The sequence below is a fragment of the Vombatus ursinus genome, unplaced genomic scaffold, assembly GCF_900497805.2.
Source record: "Vombatus ursinus unplaced genomic scaffold, bare-nosed wombat genome assembly UNPS02014863.1, whole genome shotgun sequence".
NCBI lineage: Eukaryota > Metazoa > Chordata > Mammalia > Diprotodontia > Vombatidae > Vombatus > Vombatus ursinus.
Window position 1 is genome coordinate 27,122,295 of NW_020954641.1, and position 8,253 is coordinate 27,130,547.

Consider the following 8,253-nt stretch of genomic DNA (forward strand, 5'->3'; position numbering starts at 1 on the left):
GTGGAGAACTGAGTTTCTCTCCTCCCCCATTGACCTTGTCAACTTTGAATGATCAGAATTTGTCAAGGTTCCTTTGGCATCCAGGGATGATGGTGTCTACTGGAACTGAGTGTCTGTGCTACTCAGCAGTTGTCGGGTGGGTATCACACTGGGAAAGGTATCACACTAGCAGTATCACACTGGGAAAGGCAGCTTCAGGATTCTACAAGGATCCTCAGAGTCCAGCAGAGAGCTACACCTAAGATGCAGCCTCATGAACGCCACAAAATGAGGGGAAAGGGGTAACCAGTAACTAAGAGCTATGAGATTACCCTTTAGCCACATGAACTCTCTAAATGTGAGCCCACTCTCCTCATGGATCATGTATGTGTAAGGATAGAGTATTCCCTGGAGTTGGGGGTAGAAAAGCATTTTTATAACTTCTGCCCTTTCTATACCTATTAGTAAATATCCCTTTGTAAAAGCTAATTTATAAAAACTGGCTGATTAATATTTATTAGCACACCAGACAAGGGCTCATAGGTGACAGTACTAGAAACTTTAGCTTCTCAGGTTTACCTCTAAGAATCCTAAGGAAAGTAATCAGTTGCCCTCTGGGGTCCCAACCCATGTGCCAGTGTGATATGGGGAATTAGGCCAGCAAAGACTGCTGCATATACATAGATACATATATCCAAAATAAATATAAGGTGATTTTGATGGAGGAAGGGGAGAGGAACTAGTAGTTATGGAAACCAGTAGTGTCCTCAAAAAAAAAAAGGTAATGCTTGAACTACACTTTAAAGAAACTAGAGATTCTAACAGGTGGAAGTGAAAAAGGAGTTCATTGTAAGCATGCATCACCTATCTCACAAGGTCATTCTGAAGGTCAAATGAGGTGATGGGAAATGAAAAGAATTCCTAACTTGTAAGTTGCTGTATAAATACATGTTCTTTCATGTCATAGCTGCCTTGGACTTCAACATTCCCAGATCCTTTCACCATCCCTCACATATAACTTGATTCAAGATGGTATAATTCCACAAGTAATTTCTTCTTCCTGCCATCTCTTCTAAGCCAACCAAGGAAGGAGTTGTGAAACAATTCCTTGCCAGTGTCCATGTAAATCAACTTTTGTGGCTACCCTTGGGAACCTGATACATGAGCTAATTACCTGTTGTGGAAAAAGTCATTTATCCTCAAGCCCCCAAGGGCCAGGCCTTTTCAAGTGAGTGCCTTCTAGTTTGAGAAACTTGTTCTATCTAATTGTTTGTGATATCCACATTCTCAGCGTGCCACAGCATATATGTACACAGTCATACTTAATTCTTTCTCATTCACTCTCCTTTTCTGTCAAAGGGCAGTCCTATGTACCTAGTCACTTCTCACTGTTATAACTCTTGGGACTCTGAAAGCCAAGTTAATTTTTTTCTAAAGGAATTAAGTTCTTTTTATTTTCCCTTTAGAAGGGGTCAAAAACTACAAATGGGGTTCATTTGTTCCTCCATGGAGTGCCATGAGAGTTATTACTATCAATAACAATGATTCACATTCCTATTGCACTCTATAAACCACAGCACCTCTCTAAGGTAGGTTAGTATAATTATTATCTCCATTTTGCAGATGAAAAAATAGGGACCCAAAGAGAGATAATGACTTTCTTAAGGTAGAATGCTCAGCTTCCATCAAAGCACAGATTCTAGGCCTCTTCCTACATGAGGTCATTCTTATCCTTCCTTCCAAGGGGAGCTCTCTTCGTCTTGAAATTGTTTAATGTTACCATTTGGCATTTATTTTGCATTTACTTATTTGTATGTGTATTGTATCCCAAACACACATATAGTAATAAAATGTAAGCTACTTGAGGTCAAAGATTGTATGGCTATTTGTTGCATCCTCAAACCTAGAAAAATGTCTTGCATATAGTATGCATTTAATATATGTTTTTGTAATAGATTTGGTAAGTAGCAGAGCCTAGGTTCAAACCCAAGTCTTCCTATTCCCAAACTGCTGCCCTCCCCTCTACACCATGGAGCCGTGGCAGCCAAGTGCTGAACAAAGCAGGGGGCCCTGGCCTGTAGGAGTTAACCCTCAATTTCAGTGTTCCAAGCATTGCTTTTAGAGAATGAGTTCTGATAGTGCTTTCTTTCCTAAACATTTTTTTAAAGATGCAGGATCCTGGTGCAAGCTCTAGAAGTTGGAAATGCCTGAACATTATGCTAAAATTTGAAGGTACAATTATGCCTACAAGGGTTCCTGCTGTTTCCAGGTGGCCTGGGAAGGCAAGATGATTGCTTAGTTTTTGTACACACAGGTAGGCATCTTGAACCATCTGGGAGCATTAGCCCTTGGGTATTAAAAAATCAACTCACTTCTGCTACACCTGCTAGCTAAGTAGCCAATATGTTTAGAAGATTTGGCTGACTTGGCTAGAGTCAAATTTACTCCTCTCTCTCTCTCTCTCTTTCTCTCTCTCTCTCTCTCTTTCTCTCCCTCTCTCTCTCTCTCCATTTCTCCTCACTTCTCTTTACCTCCAATCACAAATGGAATCTTAGAAGAGGCTTCAAAGGTCATCTCTCACCTCCCACCCCTTTCGGGAATCCCCTCTATAACACTCCCATGCAAACTTTGCTTAAACATCTCTAGTGATGGGGAGCTCACTGCATTGCTAGACATCTTTTTCACTTTTTTTAAAACTCCGATTATTTGGTAATCTGTATGAGGGAAATTAGGCACAAACCAATATTATACATTTTATGCGAAGACATATTTCAAATGGATATTTGATTTAGATATAAAAGGTGAAAATGTACAAATTAGAGGAGCTAGGAAGAAATTTATGGATAAGGGTATAGTTCATGATCAAACAAAGCATAGAAAGAACCTCAGAAGATAAAAATTTACCATTTTGATTACATAAAATTTAAGAGTTTTGCACAAACCAAAACAATGCTTTTAAAATTGGTAGAAAAACATAACTGGAGAAAAAAATCTTTGCAGCAAGTTTATCTGGTAAAGATCTCATACTCAAGAGATACAAAGAACCAATTCAAATTTTTAAGACTAAGAACCATATCCCAGTAGATAAATGGTAAAAGGATATGAACCGGCAAGTTTTCTAAGGGAGAAATCATATTGACAACCATATGAAAAATGCTCCAAATCACTAATTCAAAAATTGTATATTAAAGCAGCTCTGAGATTCTACCTTACACATATCAGACTAGCAAAGATGATGAATGGAAAAATGACAAATATTGAAAAGGGTATAGGAAAATAGACATGGGACTATGAAAAACAAATTGGAACTACACCCAAAAAGTCACTAAACTAAACCCTTTAATTCAGCTATACCATTCTTAGGCCTACAAACCCCCAAAGAGATCAAATTAAGAGGAAAAAAAAGGACCTTTTTGTATAAAAATACTTATAGCAGTTCAATTTTTAGTGGCAAAAGGACTGGAAACTAAAAGGGCAATGATATATTGGAGAATAGTTCAAAAAATTGTTTTAATAACAAAATGGAATATAATTGAGCTGTAAGAAATAACTAAGTCGACAATTTTTAAGGAAACTGGGAAGACCTCTATAAATTGATGCAGAGTAGAATGAGTAGAACCAGGAGAACAATGTATACAAAGACAACATGATAAAGAGAAACAATGTCAAAAAACTTTAGAACTCTGATCAATTCAATGACAAACCATGATTCCAAAGGACTGAAGATGCCCCTCACACCCTGTCTCACAGGTAATGGACTTGAAATGCAGAATCAAACACGCATTTTCATATGTGGCCAAAGTGGGATTTTGGTTTTCTATTTTTACTTTGCAGCTTTTTCTTTTTTAACTGTTTAGGGGAGGCAGGGAGTGGTCAGGAGAGAAAATAAATATTTGTTCATTGGAAAAAAATAATAAAATTAAATTTGGGGGAAAACATTTTTTTAAACTAGAGAACTAATGAGAAATGTTGCTGCTTGTTTGGTTCTTTCTTGCAGTGGCAAGCCAATATAATATGCACAGTTAACTGACTTCATAAAATCAAAATTTTTTTTCCATCAGAAATTATTTTAATGGAAAAATTAAAGGCATCTATAAAATAATTTTTAAAAAACAAATTAAAAATTCTTTCTTACACTGAGCTAAAATCTAACTCTATGTAATTTCCAAAAATTTCACCTAGTTCTTCTTTGTGTCCAAGCAGAATAAGTCTAAGTCCTTTTCCCTAAGATAACTCTTTAGATATCTGAAGCTAAAAATTATATCCTACTCTCTACCCAAAGACTTCTTTTCTTTAAGAAAAATATTCCTAGTTCCTTCAACCAGTCCTTCACATAGTACAGCTTTGATTGTCCTGATCATCCTTGTCTCCCTCCTCTGGATATACTCAAGCTCATAAATGTCTCCTTTCTTCCTCCATACTTTCCTTTAATTCCCTCTGAACCTCTTTTCTCTTTAATTTCTTTCTTCTCCCTCTCATTTTTATCTCTTTATTTTTTTCTTTATTCCTCTTTTCTCCTCTCTCTCTTTTTCCTCTTCTCTTCCCCATATTCCCTCTCTTTTCTCTCACACATTTCCCTCTCTTTTATCTCTCTCTGTTCTTAATGCTATTTTCTTTCACTTTTCTCTTACCTTTTCCTCTCTCTTCCCCCAATATTTTTATGCAAAATTCACCCACCTCTAAGACTGATGCTAGAATTAGGAGTACAGCTAAAATTCAGGGATGGTTTTGGTCTAAGCCATTCATTTATGTGATGTGCAGAGAAACCCCCATATGTAAAGGCTGGAGAGTTCTAGGTAGTTTTTTGTTTTTATTTTTGTTTTACAAATTTGGTGGAAAATATTTATAGCAAATATAGAAGTCTCCTGGGACTTCTAAAATATACAAGGAACTGATTTTTAAAAAATACTTTAGGGTAATTTGTCAGCCAAATTTCCTGTGACTGAATGGTCAAAGGATAGGAATAATCAATTTAAAAAAACATATACAAATTCCAAATAATCATTTTTAAAGTGTTCCATCTCCTAAATAATCAAAGGAATGCACATTATCTGATGTACCACCTCATACTCAAGAATAAACAAAAATTACACAGCTAATTGCTGATAAAGAGGGTCATAGGGGAACAGTAACATTATACATTGATGATGGACTTGCAAATGGTTCTGCAAAAAGATTGGACCAATTTAAAATGAACTCTGAAGTTATCAAAATAATTACGCCCTTTGTGCCAATAATCCTACTACTGGGAATGTACCCTAAGAGCATTTCAGAAAAAAAAAAAAGAAAACAGAACTATCTATACAGGGATATTTATAGCTGAATTATTTTTGTTAGTGTGAAAATTAGACACAATCTTAATGTCCAACAGTAAGGAAACAGCCAAACAAACAATACTATAGAATGTTAATGAAATGGAATTTTCTACTGCAGCTAAGAAGGCCAACTACAAGAAACATAAAGAAATTGAGAAATGAATAATATGGCACAAATAAAGCAGAACTAGAAAAACAAAATTAATGTTGATGACAACTATGTAAATTGAAGGAGGCATACGGGCAAGGATGGACAAAGAAGAGGTCAAAAGGTAGCAGAGAAGGAAGATTAATAAGTTGGTATAACTTAATGTACTCTGTGTAGCACTACCATGTATTGGAAAGAGCACATGTTTTTGAAAAACAAAATGAGTTCAGGTTCTGATCCTGAGACTTATTATTCTTATGACCTTTGGGCAATTCATTTCTCATCTCTGAGCTTCAGTTTCCTAATCTATAAAATGGAAATAATAATAATGATGATGATAATACTTGTACCATTTACTTCATAGGCAAGTGTTTTTTACACCTTAAAGAGCTACAGACAAGTGTATTGACGTTTATTTTTAAGATACTTCAAATGTCTGTATGATCAGTTATATTGTTTAAATATAAGTTCATAATAGACCACATTTAAAAAAAAAATTTAAGAGTCCCAGCTTTCTAAGATGGACTCTGGAGTTGAAAGGACTGAGTCCAAATTTCTTCTATGACACTAAATGTATGTCCTTAGCCAAGTCACTTCACATCTTTGGGCTTCAATTTCCTCATCTGTAAAATAAGAACACTGTATTATACAGCTTCTGAAGTCCTTTCCAGATATAAATCATTTTCCTATTTTCCTAAAGAAGTAGCCATTGCCCTATGTACTGTTCTTTTGTCTGTTAAAGTAGTCAGTAGTGTTGCAAGGTCAAGAATAATGAGGAAGCTTCATGAGGCATGAGGCCAAAGTTGTCACAACACCATCAGTCCTTCATTCTTTGAATGAGCCTCACTGGGTGTTTTCCTTCCAGAATCATTTATTGAACTTTCTTGGTTGTTTTGAAGCATTTGTTTGGGATATACACAGAAAAAAGTGGAGAGGAAGGAATGACAAATAAGGAGGGGCTTCATCACCAAACCAGCTTAGAGCAGGCACCTCTTCATCCAGCCAATTCAGGTTCTAGGGGCATTAAATCCACAGTATATTGTGAAATAGGAAAAGAGAGACTCTACTCCAGGCTCTGGGGGAGTCATTATTGCAGAGCTGGTACAGTCTGAGACTGGCTGCTTTGGATGTTTGAGGCTGCCCAGGAGAGAAGAGGTAATAAATGAGGGTTCTGTTGTCTTCCAGGCTGTTCATGAATCTTTTCAGACATCTGAGACCCTTCCCTCTACTTAATCCACCTGGCTTGCATGGAGCCTTGTTTTCCATGCAAACCCACAGACTTGGCCCTTGAGTGAGGGCCTCCATAGCAGGTGGCACATTAATTAACAACCAGGGAGAGTATCTTGGAAAACAGATCATCACATGGAGTCCAGGGGTTGAAGACTCCCTGATAGCTAATATGGTCTGGATGAGTGCCCACCATAAAAATATTTGGCAGCAGACATAGCTCTCTCCAGCAGGTCCTTTGCCAAGAAAGCCAGAGCCACACTGAGCTGAGCATCCTCCCAGCTTCCATCAGCATTGTTTCTGATTCCTTTAACCACCGTTTAACAACTCACTCAGCTTCCTAGATGGCTAGAGCATAGCCTCAAATGAAGCTTTCTAGAATTGTAGCCATCAAGGCCACCAAGGGAAGGGAAGTCTTGGTTATCAGGCACAACAGAGCTCTTTGCCATCCATTACTCAAGAAGCCCTCAAAGAAGATAGGCCAAGGTAATTTCACATGAAAAGAACTTGAAATGTTTATGGAAATACAAATGTTCCCTCCAGTCTGAAAACTGGAAATATCACACCTGGGGACAATCTTAACAGGATATAAACAGTCCAATCTTGAATTGGAAGCAAGTGATCATTGACTACCAAGCTGCCTAGGTAATAGGGGGTATGAACAGATAAAAACATTCCACTGGAAATTGACCTGGCATAAACCCCAGACTTCAAATGAGATAATAGTCAATGCATTACAGGACAGGCTCAGTGGCTGCCCAGCACCTACCATTAACCTGAAGAGGTGACATGTTCAGTATAAACATCTTACATCAATACCTGTAAGGGACCTATTATTTCATTACTGTGGGAACCCCCTCTACCTGACAAATTGAATCCCTGTACAACTTAAGGTCTTAGAGAGTTACTGCAGACTCAGAAATGTTAAGGCACTTGTCTGTAGATACAAAGCTAATAAGCATCAGAAACTGGATTTGAACCCAGGTCTTCCTGATTCCATGTTTAGCACCTTATCCACTCAGCAGCTTCTTTTAACCTTCTTGAGATTTAAATAAATGTTAAATACCTTGGATTTTTCCAGGGGCTATTCCAAATTGAATTTGAAAATGTTAACTATTCATTCCCAGGGGTGGTGTTGGATTATTTCTTGCATGGTTAATTAACCAGATATTCAACATTGGCAGAGGCAAGACCTTGTATATTTTATCATATTGCTCCTCTGTAAACTTCCTGAGATATGAATAATACCTTAACTGAGGGAGGGTACAAATGAGTTTCTTATTTGTTGTTCAGTCATTTTTAGTGTGTCCAACTCTTCATGATCCTATTTGGGGTTTTCTTGGCAAAGGTACTGGATTGGTTTGCCATTTCCTTCTCCAGCTCATTTTGCAGATGAGGAAACTGAGGCAAACAGGTAAGTGACTTGCCCAGGGTCACACAGCTAGTAAGTATCTGAAGCTTCTCAGGCTCAAAGCTAACACTGAAGCCCTGGGAAGGTTTTGTATACTTTCTGAGGTGCACAGGTTTAGGTGCCAGAGAATGAATGGATGGATGGATGGATGGATGGATGGATGGATGGATGGA